This window comes from Crocuta crocuta, unplaced genomic scaffold (genome assembly GCF_008692635.1).
Source record: "Crocuta crocuta isolate KB4526 unplaced genomic scaffold, BGI_CrCroc_1.0 scaffold360, whole genome shotgun sequence".
Classification (NCBI taxonomy): Eukaryota; Metazoa; Chordata; class Mammalia; order Carnivora; family Hyaenidae; genus Crocuta; species Crocuta crocuta.
In genome coordinates, this window is record NW_027529634.1 from 251,667 (window position 1) to 277,301 (window position 25,635).

The 25,635-nt window shown below is 38.2% G+C and overlaps 1 protein-coding gene across 3 annotated transcripts in view; it reads left to right on the forward strand.

The window, feature by feature from the left end:
* LOC144230082 (uncharacterized) overlaps positions 1-25,635 on the forward strand; it is a 103,157-nt gene that overhangs the window by 29,430 nt on the left and 48,092 nt on the right. The window contains exon 4 of one of the 3 annotated variants that reach the window (XR_013334683.1): positions 3,671-3,760. The exons of the other annotated variants lie outside the window; for them this stretch is intronic. The gene's annotated coding sequence lies outside the window, so the exon portion shown is untranslated. The remainder of the gene's footprint in view (positions 1-3,670; positions 3,761-25,635) is intronic. 3 annotated transcript variants of the gene reach the window in all.

Consider the following 25,635-nt stretch of genomic DNA (forward strand, 5'->3'; position numbering starts at 1 on the left):
CTTTAACCCCAATAGAAGCCTAAATCCTGAAAAGTTTGTGCAATAAGTATATTTTGTTGACAGGTTATTGTATAGGATATAACCTCCCACAAAAAATCTTGTCTATATCCACCAGAATGGTGAAAACGAATGATACTGCATCAAAGTCATGGCTGTATTTGTTACATGGCCTTCAATCTTTTGCTTCTTTCTCCCTTATACTTTTTAAAAGCAGGGAGTCTATTGAGAAATCTTATTAAAAATCACAAACTGAACAGCAGACCCTTTTTTCCCCCGAGAACCAGAAACAGATTTTAAATGACAAAAAAAACCTTCCTTTAATCTTTTTGTAACATCTTGACAGTTGTGCCAGAAGATGTCTGCTTCTGCCTTCAAAATATAATTGCTTTTGGTCTGAAATAATTCATTTCCCACTCTTTTTCCTCTACTAGAAATCTTTGCCCTTTAAGTTGGATATTTCCCCTTAATTTTGTGGCTACTTTATTGGAAGGTAATGGGAAGGGATAGGGAGCTGGTAGGCTAAGGTCACCAGAGTGAATGTCATAACACAATACTTCATGAGGGTGTAATGTGGGATAGAGCATCTGTGAACCAAGGTGGGGCGGGGGAGGGGGAGGACTAACAAATTTTGTCATAAAAATGAGGTTAACTGTCACACTTTTGACTATCTAGTGTCATCAAAGGTATTTGGCCTTTTAAAATCCTCCAGAGCATGTTTCTATTTGTTCTGTTTCAATAACTCAAGTGAAGCCATATCACAGTTGAAAAGCTTTTTAGCAGTTTAGTGTCTTAACGATGCCAGATCTGGGTTTCTTCAAAGAATCTCTTATAAACATTGGAGTAGGAGTGTCCTCAGATTTCTGTAAAATCTCTATCTATGGACTCTTTTGCAGGAAACATTTCTGATTTGTGAAATAAGCCTCATGGGTAATAGAAATAGGTGATCTCAGCAAGAGGGGGATCTTCAATGGTGGGATGGGGAGGGTAGGCAGCAGTGAGAATCCATAACTGCAAAGTGGCATGGTATGTCCTTCTAAATTCAATCACCTAAATTCAACTCTTGAATCACAAATCACAGAGAAGGAAAGATAATAAAGGGAAAAAGGGGATGTGAAAGAGAATCTGAAGTGTTGACCATCACAATAAACCTAAGAGTTTTGGGCTCCTTGCCTTGTAGTGTATCTTTTTTCCCATATATATATCTGTCATTTCTTTCTTCCAAACCAGTTCTGTGAAGATACGTGTAGTCCATCAGCTCTTTTATGACTTAGTTTTACAAATGCTTTTGGCTTCCTTGCATTTTCTTTTTTTCTATATTTACTAAGCCCAGAAAAGGACTATGCCATGCACGTTGTGGGGCTTATGGGATTAAGCAACTCCGAATTGCCAACTTTTGTCCATATTTGATGTGCTGGATGACTGAAGATTTATCTAATAGAGCATCGTCTCTGCTTTTATAATTGCTTGAGAAAACAGGAAATACCTGAATAAAATGGGGTGGGGGGAAGGGAATTCCAAGCCTCTGTTGCACTACTCTGGAGTCCTTGGAAACTCTCAGGCACACTGTTGTTTCCACTTGCCATGAGGCTACTTAGCTATTGAGAGGCAGGGTAGAGGTGGTGCATTTCATATGTAGGTAGGAACTTAAGGTACTTTTGGAGAAACAAATCTAAGCCCAAGTTTTTTTTCTTTCTTTGGAAAAACAAGGATGAGAGTTAACATGCATTGAGCACTTACCATAAGCCAAGCACTGTGCTTGATGCTCCTTATAATATGTGGTTGGGCCTGTATCCCATTTCCCAGTAAGACACAGTCACCAGCATTCTGGGCAGGATCAGATATCTTAAAATGAAACCCACAGTTTATGCTATACATTATTATGGTCTCTTAGGAGATTCCCAATGGATGAGAACAAAGATTCAGTGTTGCTAGCTGGGTCTAAGACAAAGAAGAAAAAACTGACGATTTTCCTTAGGTTTTCTTCCTGTGGGTCATTTGCCCTGATAAAATATAGGTATCCTGACCCATCACCCATTCCCCAGGGCTGGTCATTTTGCTTCTCTATATCAATCCAGGACCTTATATCTTTTTCATTTCTCTTTATTAGTTATTTAATACTATCTGTCCTTCCTGGGTTAAAAGGTCTGTTTAATTCTGAATCCCATTTCCAGGATTCCCACTACACTCTATTACTTGTAATTCCACTTTTCCTTATGAGGAGCACAACTCTTCTCTATTTCAGTCTTTGGGGATCCCAAGCAGTTTTATGCAAAACTAATGATCTTTTATTGTTATTAAGAGACCTCATTTTCCTGGAGGATTAGCACCTCCTAACTCTAGAGACTGTCTCATTTTATCCTTGTAACAGTTGGGCAAGGTAGATTGGCACGACCTTATTTTACTCTGAGGAAAGTAAGTTCATAGTTAGATAAGTTGCTTAAATCATGTAATTAGTAAATGGTAGAGCCATAAGTTAAATATTGGTCTATTTGGGGCTAAAGGAAGTAGGTATGTTCCTTTTATACAATGGTCTCTTAAAATCTAACATTTATTGAATGCCTACTGATGGGTCAAGCACTGTGCCAAGGCTGCTATGCTGAGGAATTCTGAAATGGAGTGGGCATCAAATAGAGTTGGCTTTCTGAAGTCCTATGATGAGAGAGATTCTGTGATCTTGTCTACACTCAGTGGGAAAGGATGTTGGGATTCATCGTTAATGTCTATCATGGGAGCATGATAAGGTGGCTTTGCCAATTATTCACCTTCTCTCACAGAGCCACCCAACATCGGGGTAGGATGATATGATATTTAAGAGCTAGATTCAGCCTGCTACAAACCAGATTCATGTCCGAAAGTCCTTAACTTCAATGCTTAACTGCAATGTCTTGAGGAAATTACTTAAACTGAGTCTCCATTATCTCTCTCTCTCTCTTTCTCTCTCTCTCTCTCTTTTTTTTTTTTTGTTTTGAGAGAGAGAAATCATGAGCATGAGTTGAGGATTAGGGGAAGGGGCAGAAAGAGAGGGAGAGAGAGAATCCCAAGCAGCATCCGCACCCCACATGGGGCTTGAACCCAAGAACCATGAGATCATGACCAGAGCTAAAACCAAGAGTCAGATGCTCAACCAACTGAGCCACCCAAGCACTCCTCCATTATCTCATTCTTCATTATTTTGTTTATTTATTTATTTTGAGAGAGAGAGAGAGAGTGAGAGAGCGAGAGAGTATACTTTCCCAAGTGGGAAAGGGGCAGTGAGAAGGAAAGAGAATCCCAAACAGGCTTCACACTGTCGATGCAGAGCCATATATGGGACTCCATCTCATGAACCCATGAGATCTCAATCTGAGCTGAAATCAAGAGTCAGATGAACCACCCAGGTGCCCCACTCATTCTGTAAATGAGGATTATCATAGTATTCACTTTGGGTTACTCTGAGTCTTAAATGTGACAATATACTTGAAGCACATAATGCAATGCTTGGCACATTAGGTCTTCAGTAAATGTTACCTGTTATAAATGTAATGCAAATGGAAGTTTAACTTGATAGACTACTTACTATCTTTTATTTTTCTTTCTCTAATCATACATAGGTTACTTCTCTAAGGAGATACCTATATTTTTCACAGTGAAATAAAAGAGTAATTATTTTTCCCATTTATTTCCCTGACAGGTTCCTCTTCACTTCCTTAAGATTAGAAATGCTCATTTGGCTAACTGATCTAGTCAGTAATGAACACCAAATGCTGACTAGGAGACTCAGGTAAGAAGTCATCTGCAAAACCACAGATGAAGGCATGGTATATTTTGAAAACTCAGGATGAGTATAATAAATTTAAGGAGTTTATAGGGGATGCAGGGCAGAGAAAACCCTAATGTCAGTGTTTTGGGTGAAGATGATATTGGTTTTGCAGACCACAGTTTCTGTCTCTGCTGCCATGTTGAGAGATAGGAGAAGTATGAAAGGGCTTTGGTGAGGGGCTGAGACTGAGAAATGTAGCCACAAACCACTGTTTCTTGTCCGAGTTCCATTAGCACCATGCAGGCGTGTGCTCCAGTGCTGTGAGTGTACTTTGGGAGCTTGTAATTGCCCTGTGCTCCAGTCAAGAGATGGGTAATTGCTCCTATGGGCCATGGATTTCCTGCTAGCAGCAGCTGATTGAAACCAGCCATTTATTGTGGTTAAAAACCCCAGACTTACTGCAGTGTTTACAGATAAACCTTCTGTGCAACAGTCATTTACTCTACCCAGCCATCCATATATTAAAGATATTACACACTACCCCCTCCCTTTCTCTTGAAGACAGATCAACTGTTCTTTTCAGTTTGATTAAATTTCAGTATGTAGTGTTGACATGCCAACTCTTTAAATTTTGTAGCTTATGCTTTAAATAAATTTGCATTTCTTTGTACTGAAGTTCTATTTTGGGGGTGTTTGTTAATAGCCACACTACTGTAGTTTTAGTTAGATACTTCTGCAAAGTTGCTTTTCCTCTTTTCTGTTCCTCCTGTGAGCCAAACACAGATCTTAGCCTGTGTGTCTGTTGATACTCTCATGAGTTGGAATGTAGTAAAGGTAGACCGTTTACTCAGTAGTCACAAATTTTTAAGTTTTGGGGAAGCTGAGAGAGGATTATGTGTTTTCTAATTTCAGTGGCACCTGTATCCGCAATGGATACAATTGATACTGCTACATGATATCACACGGTGGAAGACATTCTATGTTTACTCTCACCTTACTGGTTTCCCATTCCACTACCCTTGCAGTCCTATTAAATTTAGGTTTTAGGGATTAAAAGAGCAGATTGATCCACATATGAATCAAGTCTGTCGAGTGGATCCCAAGATTTTGGGTGGTTTTAATTCAGTTTCTCTGTTTATGAATACCTACAGTGATATCATCTTCTACTTGTTCCCTTTGTTGTTGGGCCAAGAATGAACGATGAGCCAGGAACACCACCTCGGACTTGTGATATCAGAAATTCTGTGACTTCCAACCCTGCCCTCTTTTTCTTGTTTAAATTTTCCCACCAAACCTTGGTGGAATTCATGAGTGATTTATGTTCTTTCTATAAGAAAACATCTATAGGATTATTTGGTAATTTTGACATTTATATATAAATTCTCTAGTTGATTGGTAGGAAAATGGCTTATCCATTTTACTTTTTAACTGAGCAACTATGAAAAGTTTATATTATCATGGTCAGACCTGGTTAGTTACCAAAAGAGATGAGATTTGTCTTGTGCAAGCCTTCTCTTCTTGTAGCTGTATCTCTATCAGATACATGTATCTCTATCAGACACATGGAGCTGATGGATTTATTTATAATGCAGTGTTAAAGAATATATTAATTAGGACTCTCAGGTCTGTGTCTAAGCTTGTGTTTCTGGAACTTCAGATAATGACTACTAATTTGCCTTCTAAATTCTGAGGTTGAAATTAATGATTTGAGTAGAAAACAAATACAGCAATTGAGTTAAAGCAAACATTTTCCCATAGTATATGAATACATGAATTTGGTACCCTGGTAGATAACAGATGGAGTATGTATGTTTGGGTGTTTAAGAACATGATACAGGACAAGAAAACAAAAACTCGACTCCTATGATGGTATAGTTGTGTGATACATTTCAGCAGATTCAAATTTAATACAAAGATTAATGGAGTAATAATTAAATTTACAAAAAGAGTTCTTTATAAAAGACCAAGGGAAATACTGAATTAATGAATGCCTGCTCTAGGCCCTGCTACTTTGCTTTATGTCTTCTTATTTATCATTTCCCTAATGAAGTAGATGTTATCTTCCTCATATAAATATATTTATTCAAGTAATCTCTACATCCAACATGGGACTCGAACTCATGACCCCAAAATCAAGAGTCTCATGATCTTCTGACTGAGCCAGCTAAGCTATGTTATTTTCTTAAAGATGAGGAAGCAGAGGCTCCCGGGGTGAAATAATCTGGCTCTGATCGTAAAGCTTGTAGGAGGAGCAGTTGGGATTCTAGTTCAGGCAGGTCTGGCTCCTAAATCCATGTACTTTCCATTATTCACCTGGTCCTTGAAGTTTTCTTATTTCTCTGAATATCAAATTTCCTAGCACAGTTAAACATGATTTGATTGATCAGCATTTGGTTTCACTTGGGTTTTTAGGAACTCACTCAATTATTGATTCATTCAGCTAATATTTATTTTTGTATCTCCCGTATGTCACTGCTAGGCACTGAGAATACAAGATTAATGAGATGTGGTTCCTGTTCTTGAGAAGCATTCATGGAGGGGACAGACATGTAAAAAAAAAAATACTTTTGATCCAGTTTGAGAGCCACATTAGAAGTACAGTAGAACCTGTGTTCCCATCCATGGTTTTGCTTACAGGGTGTCAGTTCCCTGTGGTCAGCCGTGGTCTGGAAGCGGATAATTCTCCTGGTATATCATATCCTAACACTATCTCAATGCTTATGTCATTCACCTCACTTCATCTCCTCACGGAGGCATTTTATCATGCCACACCATCACAAGAAGGGCGAGTACAGTACAATGAGGTACTTTGAGAGACACCATATTCACATAACTTTTATTATAGTATATTGTTATAATTGTGCTGTTTTATTATTAGTTATTGTTGCTAACCTCTTACTGTGCCTAGCTTATAAATGAAACTCTGCCATAGTTATGTATATATAGGGTAAAAATAGTATATACAATGTTTGGTACTGTTTTTATCAGGGAAATGATAAATAAATATGTGGTTTAAGGCATCTGCTAGAGGCTTTGGAATGTAGTCGCCACAGATAAGGGTGGACTACTGCATGTCAGGTTTCATTTTCATGGGTGAAACAAAAAGCAAGTAATTGACATGTTTGTGAGAAGAGGTTGTGTTTGGCAAAGGGTTTTTACCAAAAAAAAAAAAAAAAAAAAAAAAAAAAAAAAAAGNAGACTTTAACTGGAGTCTTAAAGGATAGTGATGATGATAATGATGATAACAGTGAAAATAGCTAATAGTTTTGAAAACTTAGTATGTTCTTGAAAGCTACCGGATAAAGGTCTTCCTTCATTTAACCTCTCAATATCTCTAGGTGTTATTCCTTTTCACACCTTGGTAATGGGGAAACAAAGGCACAGGGAGTTTAAGTAACTACTAGATAGTAGAAGTAGGATACAAATCAAAGGTGGCTAGTCCTAGAGCCAGCCTCATTCTGTGGTTCTGTTTTATTGAAGCAGTGCTGAGTGAGGATTTACCTAGAAGATGGTCAGGTTGAGGTAAAGAGAAGGTTGCAGATTTTGGAAAGTTTCACCTAAGTGAGCAAGATGTGTGACGTCAAAGACATGAGAAACAACATGGCATACAGCAGAGATTTATAAGGAGCCGCCTATGGCTGAATGCACCTTGTGTATTGGGGGTTGTTGAGGAAGGTTGCTCAGATCAGGAAGGACCTATTTGAAAATGGTAAGTTTAGATTTGGTGACATTGAAGGATTTTAAGTAGGGGAATGGGATGATCCTATCTCTTTCCATCACTAAGGTATACACAGGAAATGAGGAAAAAGTCTAGGTATCAGGGATTTGAGTCAAAGCCCTCAAAATATGTTAGTAGCAGGAATTTGACAACCTCTACTTAAAATCATTTTAATAGCATACATTATTAATCTCAATATTTAAAGATGTGATAACTTCCACTTTTAATGCCGTGCTTTCTTTCTAGTCAAAGCACTTCTAACAAAGAGGTTAGACCAGTCCTTGGAAATTTGCAAATGCCATGATCATTTATGCAGGTTTCAGACAGGCCGTGTCACCTGAGATAGACACTCATTCTTGATGTGAGCTTTAGATCAAATTGCTTTCTCCTAAAAGAGGGCCTCATGGAGAATTTGTAAATCATAGATTTAGCTTTTATGTGTTTTTAAGAACCCATTATAATGTTTCACAGACCATAACCCAAACTCCAGGATCCTGAGCTCACATACATGCATTGACAACCCATTTTTGGGAGGGGGAGACATGGCTGAAAGGGCCACCAGGGTTATTGGTTTTGATTGCTGTCTTTCTAGGCACTGCAGCTAGCAGAGGGAATGCACCACCTGAAGATATAAAGCCAATAGCAGTCTTTGCCTCTCCTGATATTTTCCACCTTAGATTGGATCAAGCAAGCATTGCCTGACACTGGTGGTTGTTTTCCCTGACTTGCATTGCTGTTATCTGATGACCTTTTCTTTGTTTACTGTTTTATTTGAACTTGCTGGGAGTTTATATAATTGATGGGCTTATATGCTGTAGTATGTCTGGGAATCTGCTGCTGATATACTACAATGTCTGAATGTGTAGTTTTTTCTTTCATTCCCTCCACCCCCACTCATACCCCTGATGTCAGATAGTCAACATCCCAACTGGTTGAGCTGATATGGCAATCATCATATCAGCTGAGATTCTTCCTTATCTTGTAAGCAAAAGGTTCAGGTTAATCAGAGTCACCTAAGGGTCAGCCTATATTAGAAATTTCAACGTTTTGTTGACAATCTTTCAAACTCTGGTACTACCTGAGTTTTAGGTTTTGATATATTTCTTAACCAAGATTAGTCTCTGCTTATATTATCTCAGCTGACTGGGGTGTTGAAATGTACAAATTATGCAGTTGTTCCTTACTTATGAAAAATAAGTAGTATGCGGTTCTCAGTATATGTTTGGTAGCTAATCACTTAACATTTTAATCTGATTTTAAAAACTATAGGCATTAGAAAAAATGGGGTGCCTGGATGGCTCAGTCAGTTACGTATTAACTCTTGATTTTGGCTCAGGTCATGATCTCTCGATTGTGAGATCAAACTGCATGTTGGGCTCCATATTGGCTGTGGAGCCGGCTTGCGATTCTCTCTCTCTCTTCCTCTGGTCCTTTTCCCACTCATGCTCTCCCTCTTTCTAAAACAACAACAACAACAACAACAACAAAACTATAGGCATTAGAGAAAGACAATAAAAATGAAAAGAATCCCACAAATTGTAAAACAGTACAGTATATAGGTTCCCGTTTTTGAACTAAGGTATAAATGATCTTGAATGAAAAAGATATGGAAGAAAAATATCAGAGAGCAGTAGAGATAATCTAGGTCATGAGGACTTTCTGTGTCATTTCTCTCTATACTAGTACACGTATAATTTTTTAATATTTAGAAAAGTTTAAAAGCACATGCATTTTTTATGATGCTGGCATAACTCAAAATCTTCTAATATGCAAGAGGACTGAGTGACTAGCAAATAATTAAAACACATTATATGCTTCAGATAAAGAAGTTAATAGTTGACGTGGTTAAGCTTTAAGTTTCTTAGTTGTCTTTTAAAATTAAACTGTGCTTGGGTTTTGCAGCAATGATTGAGATTCTTACATCTTGGCACTAAAGAATCAGGCTTGGTAAGTCACTACTTTTATTTTCTTAGAGCCTTATTCAAGGCAAGTATTAAAAACACTTCCACAAGCTTTGGGAATTGATATGCAAACAGATATACTTGTGATGCCTCTTGTTCACCTGTGATGTTAGCCTTAGTCTTATCTCAGTACCTTCTCTGTCAGTCAGTCTTGTCCAACATCTGTTGGAAGCCTATGGTGTGCCAAAACTCGTGACAGGTGTTCAGGATAAAAAATGCATAGTTCCTCAAGAAACTCACAGTTGCTTTGAAAAAGAATCCAGGATAAATATTGAATTTCATTGCTTACATGTGTTTTCCTATAGAGAAGGAGATAGTTTCTAAAATGGGTTATGCTTTGCCATCCCTTCTGAGAGGTGTTCTAAAACAAGGCATAACTGCCAGGTGATGCTGTGATTGAATATTTTATCAAGAACATCTAGTCAATCATTAGACATCTAGTTTGGTGCTCACTTAGCAACAATTCTCCATGAATGTTTAGAGTGGAGATTTTCTTTTGGTTCCTTGAGAGTGGATCTGGAAATCTGCTGGCAAGGCCCAAAGTGTCTGACTTGGTTAAAGGGCTCGATATGGAGGGACATTTTTTTTTCTTTTTTTTAGGAGTTTCTGTGGGATCCTGTAAAGTTGGTTTTTCACCCCTCTTCATGGAATAATACCCTAAATGGGGATCTCATAAGAGATAAAAACCGACTAATAGGCAGTGAAATGGGAAAGAGACATGTCAAACTCAGAGGGCATTTGTCAAGGTTTATCAGTGTCTTAGTTCATTTGGGCTGCTTTAATGAGGTAACACAGATTGGGTAGCTTATAAATAACAGAGATTTGTTTTTCAGTTCTGGATGCTGGGAAGTTCAAGATCAAGGCACCAGCATGGTTATAGTCTGGTGAGAGCCCTCTTCCTGGTTTATAGACAGTGCCTTCTTGTGTTCTCACAAGGTGGAAGGGATCAGGAATTTCTCTGGAGCCTACTTTATAAGGCACTAATCCTATTCATGGGTTCTCCACCCTCATGGTCTAAGTATCTCCAAAATCCCCACCTCCTAATACCATCTTTGGGGCTTAAGACTTCAACATATGAATTTGGGGAGGGGCACAAACATTTACACTCTGGCCATTAGATACTCACTGTTCCAGAGTAGTCCCAAGTTATCAGGAATGGTTGGGTCTTTGTGATCAGAAAAAAACAGCAGGGGATGGGTTGCATGTAGTCGTGGTACTCACGGCTGCTTCTTGAGTTCCATATCTCCTACCGCAAATATGTTTGTTGTGTAGATGTCTTGATATGCAAGATATCAGAATACCAAACTTAAAAAAAATAGAAAAATCTGCCCCAGAAACTTTTCAAAGGTAGAGAAGTACGCTACCCCTTAATGTCATGGTTTTGAGAGAAAGTATTCAGATTTTTGAAGGAACTTAACATTTTCCTATAATATCTGCATTCATATATAGATTTGATTTATCTTTCTATCATTGATCTCTCCATCTATCTGGACTTGATCTACGTACATATATGAATTTGATCCAGCTGTTTGGTTTTAGCATAGTTATTTGCTGCACTCTCATGTGTTGAAGAGTAAAAGGTAGGGCATGATTTTAATTTAGCATTTTAGTTCACAGGATATAATTACTAAGTGTTAAATAATTTAGAAAGGGAATGAGTCTTTCTGGGTCAGACTTTTCTTCTGAGAAATGAACAAATTATAGATTTTACTTACATCTGCTCAGGGTCAGAACTGTGTCATCACTGTGGTTTATTTACAATGTATGGCGTATGTTATGGGAATTTATTGGGCAGATGACACCAATAAATTTATTGGGGAGCTGACACTTTCACCTCTCTCATTCTTTCGTGTGTTCTCTGAGTCCAGACTCCAGGAGAATATGTACACTGGATTCATATTTTGTATTTTTTGAAATTATGTTACAAAATACAATAAAAAAAGAAAAAGTCTTCGCCATTTTCATCTTAATTTTCTTTTCTATTGTTTTTTAATCTAAATTTTCTGAATAGAATTTCTTCTTTTATAAGTTGGGGACATTGATATCCTTCTCTTCTGGTTTGAGGATGTGACCTAGCATATTACAGGCACTCAGATCAGTTTGTGGAACTATGTTTTAAGTGCTTTGCAAACAGGAAGGTGTTTGACAAATGTTATGTGCCTTCCACATCTTTTTGGGATATGAAGGTGAATGAGACAGAGTTTCTGCTTTCTTTTTTTTTTTTTTTTTTTTTTTTTTTTTGGTTTTTTTTTTTTTTTNTCATATAACACCCAGTGCCCATCCCCACAAGTGCCCTCCCCGATGCCCACCCCCCCTCCCCCCACATCCATCAGTCCTCAGTTTTTGTCAGCATTCAAGAGTCTCAGAGTTTCTGCTTTCAAGGAGCTTGACATCTTGTGGGAAAGAAAAACAGGTAAACATAGCCAATGAGATCTTTCCAAAGTGCTTTTTGGGACTAAGGAGGCACTATACTAAGGATCTCTGTGTTCTCAGCCAGCCAGAATTGTCCAAGTCAACCATGTTATTTACGCAGTATACAATTGAATGTTTGCCCAGAAGACCTAAAGTCATTGAGAATCTATAAAAATGTTGTAGTGGTGAAAGCTTTTAATGTATACACTGAGTAGAAAACAACTTTAGCCTTGGGTCTGTGTTAGTTTACTAGGGTTGTTGTGACAAGGTACCACCAACTGGGCAGCTTAAATGACAAAAACTCATTATCTCACAGCTCTGGAGGCTAGAAGTCGGAGATCAAAGTGTCAGCAGGGTTGATTCCTCCCGAGGGTTATGAGGAAGGCTCTGTTCTATACCCTTCTCCTAGCTTCTGGTGTTTTGCTGGCAGTCTTTGGTATTCCTTGGCTTCTGCTGCCTCACTCAGATCGCTGTCTTCATCTTCACGTGATGTTCTCCTTGGGCCTACCTGTCTCTGTAAATGGTGTTCTCTTTCAGATATATTGAGTAGGGGCCTACCATACTTTAGTATCACCTTATGTTAACTAATTACATTGGCAACAGCTCTACTTCCAAATCAGGTCACCTCATGAGGTACCTGAGTGGGGAATTTAATATACAAATTTTGTGGGGATCACAATCACCCATAACACGGCCCTTTCTGATATTATAAAAAGTGTTTCTTTTTTGTATTTTCCAAGGGACAGACAGGAGCAGCTAATCAGCATTCCTCCAAATCCTACAGACACTGGAAATGTATATATATTAACCTAATGAGAAAAATGGAAGAGCAGGTATTGGGAGAGAAGGCATCACTGGATGCCTTCTATAGCTTAGCCACTATTAAGCTCTTAGTCCACATAATTTCCCTTGACATAATTTAATTCTGATTAAAACGTGGTTCTAAGATCAGCTTCATGTTGCAGATGCTGAAACTGAAGCTCAGAAATAAGGAATAACCACCCAGAGTTGGGAGCCACAAATTAGGTAGAGTGAGATTTAAAAGGTAATGTATTGAGTGCCAGGGAACATGTTCTTTCTCTTCTAGTCTGATGTCTTCCTAAGAAAAGCTGTGATGATAATATAAGATTATGGAAGCTAAAGATCCTAGATCACCTTTCACATAAACAGTGTTATCCCTAGGTGCAGTAACTTTACCAGTAACATTCTTGGTCATATTTTAAAACTGTGTAATGGGAGCCCATACCTCAATGTTCTTTAATTCTTTCCAAAATTGTTTGATAGGTGGATATTAGAAGCTCTTTGATCTAAATTTTAGTTTAAAACACTTTACAGTTGTCTACATTTTCTTATACCACTCATTAGGTTGTAAATCATGATGGGAAAGAGCTGAATTCACAATGGAATCACAAGGAGACTCGGGATAGTTCACATGGAAACTTTAGGCACTTAAAATTTGACTTTCTTCTGTTTGGCATTCAACATGTTCAATTTCTCCCCCATTCCCCTTTCTTCTCTATTCTTGTCCTACCACATCCGTGTCATGAAAATGGCTACTGAAATAAATAAGTTTAATTTGTGAAATTACATTATGGTTCTCTCTGCTCATGCCAGTTTACCCAGATTAGCCTGGGCAGATGGCTGCAGAGTTTCATTGCTGGTGAGAAAAGGGGCCCTTTCCAGAGATGAAGTACAAATGTGGGAGAAATGTTGTGGATGCCAAAAAAGCTGTGTGCTTGAGTTTTTGGGCAAGCAAAAGCAGTGCCGTGCATCAGGGTGACTCTGCCTTCTGAACAGAGGGCTTACTGAGAGCTAGAAGCAGCTGGTTCTGGAGAAAAGATGGCTTGAAAAGAATCAGAGGCATTATGAGTCTTAAATTATTTAAGTTCCTCCTGTGGCAGCGAACTGTAATTGCTTCCTATTTCTGTAAATATTAGCAGCTGTGAGCCTTTCAAGTAAGGAGCTAAAACAGCACTCAGTGTATCATACTTAAACTCTGGAATATTGTTAAATATCTGACCTTGGGCTGTCAAAGCACACTCATTACCCACACTAGTCCTTCTGCTGGAGAGCTGTTGACACACTGAACTGGTACATTATTTTCAGCCTGGTCTGTAATAGCCTCAATAGATGCAGAATCGGCAAAGGGAATTGCGAGTCACCAAGTGGCAATGTCATGATCCATTTCCTCGGGGGAGGTCGCCTTTGTGCCTGCTGCCTTGTAGTTGTTTTTACACCTGTGACTCCACCTATGGCTGTCATAGTGAATCCTTTGTCAAACTGGCAAAAAGTTGAAACAGGACTAATTCAAATACCAGCTCTTACCTCTTTAGTCTCAGTTGATCCCTCTGCCTTATGTTCAGTGGTTTAGTCATACTGAATTTTTTTTCCAGCCTTCAGATGCATCGTCTTCTCACTTGTCTCTTGCACTTGGCTTATGCTGAAACTTCTATCTGGAACACACTCTGCTTGTCCCATAACATCTCCATACTAGCTTCTACTTACTCTGTCGATGACACCTGCTCTTGGAAGCCTTCCCTGACTATCCGTATGTGGGCTAGTTATGTCTTCTTCATTATCCCATATGTGAGTGCACTTTACCCATAAGAGCACACATCATATTGGATTGTAGTAACCTATTTAGTGGTCTTTATTTGCCATTGTATAGCAGTGGGCTTCCTGAGGGTAAGAAAAGTATCAGTTCTATTTGTTGTTTTAGTTGCAGGGTCTGCGTGGAGACTGGTGAATAGAAAGTGATTGACAAATGTTTGTTGAGTTGAATTCATACTCCTATATCTAACATTGTTGGGATATAATGCCTTCTGGCTTAGTCTTGAATAGAGCTGCCAAAGCAATCTGTGTATGTGCCAGAATCTCATAGATGTCTTCAGATAGCCACTTAGTCTTCTTTGAATATATTTGTTGGGGATAGAATGTGCCCAGCTCCCATAGATGACTCATTATTGGCCTAAGCCAGTTATCACAGTCTCATTTCTTTATGTCAGTGGTTGGTGAAATATGCCAGATATTGGTGAAATATGCCAAAATTGTTTCATTTCTGTTAGTGGAACATAAAGAGAAGTATGTTGAAGGTTTTGGGAATTATTTTTCTTTTTACTGATAGAGTGATGTGAGAAGGAAGCCATTGTTACTCTCGTTCCTCCTTTTTAAAAAAGATTTTATTTTTAAGTAGTCTTTACACCTAATGTGGTGCTCAAACTCACAACCCTGAGATCAAGAGCCCCATGCTCTACCCACTGAGCCAGCCAGATGCCCTTTGTCCCTTCTTTTTTACTTGGATGCTTTCATAGAAGATAAAAAGAAGTGCTACAACTATTTGGCAATCACGAAAAAATAGGACCCCAAATGAAAGCAACACATGAGCATGGGAAATTGGAAGGATGGACAATTCTTAGGTTCTTGATGGTGTTAAGCCATAAAAATCAAGCCTGAGACAATTCATTTCCAGATTTCTATAAAGTAAAATACTCTTATAACTTAAGCGACTTTTGCTAGGTTTTCTGTTACCTACAGCTAAAATCATCCTAACTGATATAGACACCAATAAAAGGAAAGTGTATGCATGGAATTTGGGGCTCAGTTAAAAAATGAAGGAGACTATGCTATGTAGAAATGAGAGACAGCAACGTAGAAAATGTCTTGAGCTTGGGGTTGACACATCTTAGTTCACTCGGGTATTTATTGTGTAATTCATCTTGGATGAATCATTCATCTCTCTTATTTTCTAGTCAGGCAATCACTTATTCAAAAACTACAAAAATTGTATTTACTTGCCTACTGAGTATTATATACTATGTGAGTGTTTAGGAAGATGGAGTTGAACTAGGTGATCTCTAGGGTCATTTATTTGTAAAATTCTGATTCACCTTTTATTTTTACATCCTTTTTTGATTTTTAAGCTTACTTATTTATTTTGAGGTGGGGAGTGGCAGAGAGAGAGGGAAAGGCTCCACACTGTCAGCACAGAGCCCCGTGAGGGGCTTATATGCACAAACTGTGAGAACATGACCTGAGCCAAAAATCAAGAGTCAAATGTTCAACCAACTGAGCCATGCAGGTACCTCCATTTTTATGTCCTTAAACATAGTTTTAGGAACCGGGAGTCTGTAAAAATCCTGTATATCTTACCCCCAAATATGCCTTGATTCTAATCATGTTTATCATTGGCCTTTCTTCTCATCCAAATTTCTTGTGGCTCCCTGTTTGAGAAGATTTAAAAAACAAAACCAGAAAATAACAAAACCCACAAGCATCTGTCTCTAGCAAGAATGTTCATGAGTCACATCTCCTCCTCTGCAAAGCAAAGTCTCATGAAACCAGTTGATTAAAAGGAACCCTTAAAGAGGAGACAATCTGTTAAATTTATTTTAGGTCTAGCCCCCTAATTTCCATTCCGTATGCACTCATTTATTCAGCCACCAAGTCCTGGCAGATGCAATCTATTTAGGTGACCCCACTCAGGCTCACCTCTGAAATTTCCTGGCTGGAGAAAAAAGGCTATTGAGCTGTCACCAGAAGTGTTAAAGCCACTGCTGACCAGGTTCTGTGGATGATTTTAAACTAGTTCATCATGGCCCCAACTTGATTAGGACAGGGCTCTTGATTCAAACTACCATGACCCTGCAAGTCGTCTGTATGTGGTGGCCCCACATTCTCGGTATTAATGGTAGGGTGAGATTACCATTGTGACAGGCGGTTAAGTGGAGAATCATTCATGGGTCCTGGGCAACTTCGGGAGCAGAAGTAATCATCACTCCAATGGGACAGAGGATTATGAAGAACCAAACTATAGCAATTGGTGGCTGTGAGTTTTAGGATATTGGTTTGGTTGCTGAGTGTAAGCCATCTACAGCTTATATAGTGGATCCATGGTGTGGGGACCCAGCAGCTTCTGAGTACCTTCTGCATCTCTTCTGTGCTTGGCAGGTGCATTCACTATGTCTGAATTCCAGTAAGAGGGAAGAAAGCAAGAAAGAACAATAGAGTTTCACATGTCTTATTTTTTTATGGATGTGATCAGAAAGTTGAACAAGTAACTTCTACTCGTATTTCCCATTGCCACATCTAATTTTAAGGAAAGCTAGGAAGTGTAGTCTTTAACCTGGCAGCCATGTACAGAGAAAAGGCTTGTATTATTATAGAAAAATGGATGTGGGGTGGAGACTAGAAATCTCAGGCACAGTAGTGCTCAAAGGATGGCTACCTGAGTAACATCTATGGAGCTCTGGATTCTTTATGGAATGATTCTGGATGCTGTAGCAGTTCTGGTTCCCCTCTTATACTTCCTTGTTTGTGTTTTGTCTCTTCTCCCAACTTGCTTCTACCTTGTAGGAGCGGAAAAGCCCATTTTATCACAGGATCTTTCTATACTGGGCTTAGGTCAGTGGTGTTTTTTATGAGTTAATCAGTATTGGCACAATCGCTTATGGTTTTACAATTTGGAGAAGCAGACTGACACCTGAACACATGCCTTCAAAATATAATTCTGCACCAGCCTTTCCCCAGATGTGTAGCAGAGCCCTTTACCTTTAAAAGAGAGAACAAAACCCTGGTCTCAGCTGGGAAGGCAGGAAAAGACATTTAGAGGCAGGGTTTTTTTTGTTTTTTTTGTTTTTGTTTTTTTTTTTTTTTTGCCTGGTGAGGATGTGTTCTCTGGAGATGCATGTGCCTTATTAAGAAAAACCAACCAAACTGCTTTTGGTCTCTGTTTAAGATTTGTAAAAGACAGCAGCAGGTAAGTTGCTCATTGCATATTCTCCAGACACTTCTACTTTCCCTGAGAGCTAAGGAGAAATGACATGTTATCTGTTTCCTGACAACATGATCCAGGAATATTCCTCCAAGAACAATTCTTGATTTGTACTTTATTTTGTCCTTTTAAGAGATACACTACTAGGGAATTTAAAAGTTGTAATATTTCATACCTGAGGGATTTAGATTTTTTTCCTCTGCCCATTATTTTGGTTGTGAATTGGTGACATTTGCTCATTCCCCAATGGATCACCAATATTTCCTTATAGTATTTCATGAGTAGAGAGATCTATGCTCTGGTTTCTTTAGTGAGTGAAGGGAAATTTTGAGCATTTCTCCTATAGTGTTCTGTATATAATTAATAGATTAAAAAGTGAACAGTTTATTGGTTGACTTATGGTTGTTTAGGGAAAGGCAGCCATTGGTGGAATTTTATTTTCTTATTGTGTGGTGAAATTCACAAGGATTTTTCTTGTGGAAACAGGAGAAGAATCAGGACTAAGTTGGTGTTATGTGGGATTGAGCAGTGGGAAAATACTTGGCCCCCATTCTCTTACAATGTTCTCTTGATTTTTGGTTCCAGGTTGATCGGAAAATGCCATCTTGGTACCAAATGTCATCATCATCATCTTCTTTTTTTTTTTTTTTTTTACATTTTTATTTATTTTTTTGAGACAGAGAGAGACAGAGCACAAGCGGGGGAGGGGCAGAGATAGAGGGAGACACAGAATCTGAAGAGGCTCCAGGCTCTGAGCTGCCAGCACAGAACCTGATGTGGGACTTGAACCCACCAACCACCAGATCATGACCTGAGCTGAAGTCAGACGCTCAACCAACTGAGCCACCCAGGTGCTCCCATCAACTTCCTTTCTAGAGATGCCCTAGGCTTTGGGTCTCTACCATCCTCTTCTATGTGCACAAAACTTGTGTTTTATGTCTAATGTCTTCAGAGGCCAGTTCTCTGTGAGGTAAAGGGCTGACAATCATAGAAGATGCTCTAATGGTGGGAACATTGGGTATTTAGGTAGTTGTGCTGAGGACATATTTTCTTTTTACACTCCTATGAGGTCCCATCCTGTCTGATTTCAGAACCATGGATTCTCTTGGGATAAAACAATTCAAAGATTAAATATTTCCATGTGAATGAAGAGCTGAAAGAAACTTGAGGGACAGGTTTTTGAGAGCAAGTCAGTTCCCCATCCCTCCTTTTTTGTTTGGCTTTATTTTATTTTAAAGAATATCTATCTATATGTATCTATCTACCTATCTAGAGGGAGGATTCTCTATGTAGGTATGCTGCCCAAAAACTTGCTTTTTACTGTTTAAAGATTGAAAATTTACTGTTTAAGTAAAGATTTGACTGCCAAAATGAAGTTGATATCAGTATAGATTTATTGATCTAGTTTGTCCTTGTGAGACTAATGATCTTTTGTAGAATCAAAGCATTTTTGCAATCTGAAGAAATCTGAAGACTATCTTGTCCAACTGCTTATTTTACACATGATGAAAACTTATTCAGAGATAAGTGACTTGCCTAAGGCCACACAAATAAATTGCTCTGTTGCTTTACATTTTGAAAGTAAAATTTGTTTTGAAGGATGCATACATTAGGAAAAGTGCAAAGATTTTCCCCAAAGGACTAGAGTTTTGTAACTAGCTTGTAGGTCAAAGATAGAAAGCTACTCCAGAATTCTCCCCAGTTACTACCCTTGTCCCCTCTCCAAAAGGTAACTATCATTCCATTTAAAATGTTGATTGTTTTTTGAATTTTATGTAAATTTAATCATACAGAATGTGTTATTTTTTCTTTTCTTTCTTTCTTTCTTTCTTTCTTTCTTTCTTTCTTTCTTTCTCTCTTTCTTTTATGGTTTGGCTCTCTCATTCAACATGATTTCTAGAAAATCATCCATTTTCTATGTTGCTATATAGTCTGTCCATTTGCATTGTGATACTTTATTCCAGTGTGTGAATATAATGCAATTTATTTTTTCCCCTACTGCTTTGTATTTAAATGACTAGAGATTCCTAGTGCTGATTTTCATATCTGTTTCAATTATTTTGCTTCTGGACAGTAGTATTTCCTCAAAATCAACTTACAAGGCAGTTGTCTGAAGTCGAATCCTTAATTACAGCAACCAGGAAGCAAAAATATATCACTACTGATTATTTGATACAGCAATTCCTGTTTTTCTTCGACCTGAGTTTCTCTGACTACTGAGAAGTCAGTTGAACAAGAGTCAAATAACATTCTTCCCCTTCTTTTTTATTCTTTATTATGGCCTTTTGCTATTAAGAATTGATTTACACTTGGGGTTTTGAACAATTCATGTGAAAGTGGTTTGTTTAGAGGAGTGACTTTCCTTGTTCATTTTCTCCAGATCCTCTGGGAGAATCCAGATGGTTCTCGCATTTTTAGTGAATGAACACTTGCCATCTTGCATAATCTAATTGTTTAAAACTGCCCACATGCTTACCATCTGAAGGAGTGCTGTCTGCCAAAGGTGTCAGGTTATCTTTCATATGGCTTTAAGAAGGAAGGCATTTTAGCCTGAAAGCGTGGCATCAAAAATCATCTCTCCTGGGTGGCTAAAATTGACAGTTCTTCAACTCCTTTATTAAAAATACAATTCACCAGTCTGAAAAAGAAAATCTAATTATTTAACTGCTAGCAGTTTTCCCCATGGTAAAATAAACCTTAAGTGTTTATAATCAAGTTAGCTAGATTTTAACCAATTTACTTATTTAACCAAGTATTTAAAAAATCCATACCATACCTTGTAAGTTCTTCTAAACCTTTTTTTTTCTCATTGATTTTGATTAAATAGGTAATTGGCAGTTGATCAATTGGCATGATTCTGATGAGCTATTTTGGCCGAACCTTCTGTGTGACAGAGCTCTGGGAAGAGAAAACCTAGAGGTTTGCTGACACTCCAATCTATCTTCAATGAATGCAAGCTGGCTAATAAATATTTAATGGGCAGTTGTTTGCAGTTTAATAGAATTAGATAATTCTATTAGAATCCTGTTTGGAGACCTACAGGTATCATATATCACAGTTGAAGACATGGTTAATAATTTAAGCTAAGTGACTAGTAATTAGACACTCAGATTAAGCAGGAACTTTTGGTTTTAAGCCATTTGGGAATTTGTGTGTGTGTGTGTGTGTGTGTGTGTGTGTATGAGAGAGAGGGAGAGAGAGAGAAAGAAAGAAATTATGTAGGATTTTAGATTGTAAACCATTACAAGGATTAGCTAATGCAGCAAGTTGGGCCAAGCCTTAAACATTATAACAAAGCATGAGGCCCCTGGGGTTTATTTAATATCTCATCCTCTTAGTTAATGAGATGGAAAATAGTTCACTGTTTATCTACAGTAGATTGAGCAGATGTTGCCAATTCTGTTTTATGGAATTTAATCTTGGTAATATTGTCTTCTGCCCATTACCTTTTTGTGGCCTCAATATCTCTTGTACTCTTATTTGGGGGGCTGCAGATACCCTCTTGGCCATGGACTAGATGAAAAAGTCTCTAAGTTAGAACTTAGTGGCCTTTTCACATTCTGAACACTCAGTCACCTCTATGATGGCAAAGTTGGTTGGCTGACATAGAAAGGTTTACTAACAACACAGGGCTTATAAAATGTGCAAAAATTTATAAAATTTTGTCAAATGTGAAGACTGTTAACTCTCCTTCTAATTGCTGCTTATGAAATTCCTCAGGTTGTGACTTTATTTCATTCGCCTCTTTTATATTTCCCTATTTTACAAATGCATAATATATTAATTGGAACATTGGGTCTAAGAAGCCTAGTATGATCCTTTTTTTTTTTTCCTGGTAAGCAATTTTAATTTTTCAGAACCATGGAGTAACTGATATTTTCCTAAACTGTGATATCAGGAGAAAGTGGCTAATATTGGAACACAAGGTAATAGAGATTTACTTAAAGACATTAAAGTTACCTTAAGATGTGGCCTACAGATTTGTTAGGACTTGCCTTTGTCGGTAGCAGAAAGCTTGACTTGTAATAGTCATAAATATATAAAACCTTCTTCTTTCTCATGTAAATATGTCTGGAGGGGTATGATGTCTGGTATTAGATCAGTGGTGCAAGGATATGAGCTTTAAAGGCCCTGTGATTCTCTTACCTTTTTTCCTTATGTCCCAAGATGGCTGCTTTGACTGTAATCATTGTTTGCATTCCAGATAGAACTAGCAGAAAGGGGTTTCCAAGAAATCCCCAGGAGACATTCATTTATTTCTAATTGGCCATAAATGTGTCACATGCATGCCTTCAACTGCAGGGGCACCTGGAAAGATGGGTTTGTATCTCTCTAGGTCCTATAGGAGCAGAAGGAAAGGGAAAGGAAATTTGAATAAGTATTACATGAGCCAACCTACAATATTTGCCATATTCTTTAAGGTAATTTCCTTATTTTGTAGCAAATACTGACATAAATCTCTTCTGCCAGAGAACAAATCCTTCAAGATTTCTTTAGCCCCTGTGTTCTAAATGCTATTTACAAAGTCTTGCATATGGCATATTGGAAATTCTTGATAAATTATGCTATATTCTTGGGGGAAGGAAGTAGAAAAGGGAAGAATTAGGGAGAGAGGTGGAAGGCAGGGACCAAAGGTGATGTTCATTTATGTGTAACTAAAAAAAATACTATATTGCATCAATCCTTAATTATCCCAGTGATTCTGGTTAAAGTTTTAGGTTCAAATTTTTAAAAAATTTCTTTACTTTTGAGAGAGAAAGAGAGAGAGAGAGAGAGAGAAAGCAGGGAAAGGGCAAGAGACAGTGAGAAAGAGAATCCCTAGCAGGCTCTACACTGTTAGCACAGAATGTGACTTGGGACTCAATCTTATGAACCATGAGATTGTGACCTGAGCTGAAATCAGGAGTCAGACACCCAAATGACTGAGCCACTCAGGCACCCCTAGGTTTAATTTTATTTATATTTACTAAGAAACTGTTATTATTGAGATGTAATATCAAGTAATATTGTTGCTTGAGTTTTATTAGCCTTTTTTTATATTAATGTTTTAAAAATATTTACTTTCCTCTTACCTCAAAGTAATGTACAGTCATTGCAAAAATTTTTACAAAATACAGATAAAAAGAGGAAATATTCAAAACCTCACTAACTGGAAATATTTTGTTGTATAATAAAACCTTATATAGCACAAATTGAAGCAAGTGGTAAAATGATATAGTGCAAATATCAGCGATAAGTTTCATGTACGGATTTGAAGTAAGAATTTCTCAAATTAAAAATTAGAGGATACAAGGGTATAATTTCAAAGCTACGGTTCAAAAGGAATTACAAAGGGGTGTTTAGGGCTGAGGGTTGAAGTCACTACCGTTGGTAATCCAAAATCCCCAGTGTCTTTTGTCAGAATTAGGCTTTGGTGACTCATTTGCCCTGAAGTGACTGCCTCAGATATCTCCTTTTGTGTGAGTTGTTTATCTAGATAAATATAAAATTTTGCTCTACATGCTTTTTTTTTTTTTTTTTGGCAATATCTTATTTTAAATATTTACCTGGGTTGTTATCTTATCTTGTCCTGAGCGGATTTGCATGGGTCAGTGAGAGAAATGTTCAGAAATGCTTGTTGTCATCACTAAGAGTAACAATAAAGGGCTTGCCATACAGTTTATTCTCTTAGTAATATAAACAAGATTCAGAATTAATTAACATTTATTGAGCTCCAGTTGTGTTCCATGCATTGTGCTAGATACAGTTACAAGCATTCATTCAGTTAGTGCTCAGAAATAATCCTGTGTAGTTATGTTATCTACTTAGCATTATCCTTGACTTCATTTTCCTTCTTTCTTTTTTAAGATTTTATTTTTAAGTAATCCATCCAGCTCAGGGCTCAAACTTACAATTCAGCGATGAAGAGTCACATGTTCTACTGACTGAGCCTTCCAGGTGTCCCTCTACTTCATTTTCTTATCTCCCATATCTTTTTTAAAAAAATGTTTGCTTATTTTCGAGAGAGAGAGACACACAGAGCGTGAGTGCGGAAGGGGCCGAGGGAGAGGGAGACACAGAATCCGAAGCAGGCTCCAGGCTCTGAGCTGTCAGCAGAGAGCCTGATATGGGACCCGAACTCATGAGAGATCATGACCTGAGCCGAAGTGGGATGCTCAACTGACTGAGCCACCCAGGTGCCCTTATCTCTCGTATCTAAGTGGCAAATCATACTGGCTCTACAGTCAAAGTAAGTCTGACTCTGATCACTTACTATCTCTACCACTAACACCTTAGTCTAAATAACTGGCATCCATTGCCTGGATGGCTTCAGGAGCCTCCAGGCTGCTCTTTCTGCTTCTACTCCACACCTCTCCTCCCCTACCCTGGTCCACAATTGTTTTTCTGCAGGAAAGACACAGTGGAAAAGCGTGACACGGTTAGTACAGGAACGTACTATATAGCTCCTAGCATCCAGTGTATGTGGGAAGAGGAGGAGAAGAAATATTCGAAAGAACTTTGTACATTTATTGTTGTTTTTAGAAGAATTTTGTACATTTAAATAATCAGAAATATAAAATTTTAGGAGGAGGATTCATTTCTTACTTATGTCTCGTCAAAATGGAAGTGTGGAGGAATATGGTTGATTATGTAATTCAGGCAGTTTAAATGCATCATACATTTTTTCTTTTATGAATCATGTAAACTGTAATTTGTCAGAGTTTCTGTCTTCAAAGAGGACAGATATCAGTACTACAAACAGGGAATACACCTGTGTGTGATGTTGCATGTTTTCTGCATCCCACCTTCCATGATGAATTTTGATCACTCTGCTAGAAGAAAGAACTTGAGCTACCTTTTTATTCCCTTGGAAATTGAGTAAAAACCCATTGTCATATGGACAGGTGATCAAAGAGCAAGCAGATAAAAGGAACAGAACAAAGTTATTACAGAAGTGTTATCAGTCAGTTAATTAACAAGAACATTAGGATATTTTTCTGAGTTTTGTGATATTTGTGACATTTGTCAACATTTAAAGATTTGCAGTTTGCTGTGATTTCTCTTTTTTGATACTCACTTTCATACTTAATTTTGCATATGAAATGAAAGAGAATCCCTCCCTCTATTATATAAGCTTTGGGCCCTACAAAACCTGGATCTTGCTTTATTTTTGTGAGCTATCCAGAAACTCCTTCTCATTAGTTTGAAGTGAGTTTCTGTTTCCTACAACACAGAGATCTTTGGCTAACACAAACACCTTTAAAGAATTAGTGGCAAAGGGGATCCAGGGGAAAGAAGAGGGCATGTGTGGCAGGTGGGCAAAGAAACATCCCAATTATAGGACAGATCTCAGGGAGACCATGGCTATAGAGGGATGGGTGGTGACGGTGTTAGGGTTGATGGTGTTCCTAAAGATCCCCAAACAACCTAGTAATCACAGGACAAAGAAAACTCCCCAGCTCCCAGCCCCACAGAGAAAAAAATAAAAAAGCATGGAGGGAGATTGAAGCAGACTGAAGAATTCAGCTGGCAGCTAGTCTGCTCCTTTGCAAGTTGTACACACTCCTCAATACAGTGTGTTGACTTTGTACGAGGAGGCTGAGGTGCTGCTATCCATTCAGACGACGCTGGTGTGTAATGAAAGCAGAACAGCAGGAGCTGTACATTGGAGAGAGCGCTTTTGATTTGTGGCTCCTTTTGTTGCTTTCCTTTTGAGTTTCCTTGGTTCTGTGGTTTGGACCTCCACAGACCTAGAGGAGTTCAGAAACTTGAAAGGGAAAAAGCCCTTCCTCCCCAGGGCTGGCTCCTCCACTTTCATCCTGTGTCAGGTGTTCACACCTCACAAAGATGGTGCTAAATGGAACTCTCCACAACCTCTGGGTAGCTGGGAGTCCCTTTGAGATGTTATGTTCTGGCAATAATGGAGTCTTGTTACTACAGGCTGTTAACATACACCCTTCCATTGTTGAAGAAAGACAGCCAGGCAGCCACAAAGCACATGGCTTCCAGTAGCATCTCAGGCCTGAGGATGTCACAGGGAGTTTGATTCTTGAAA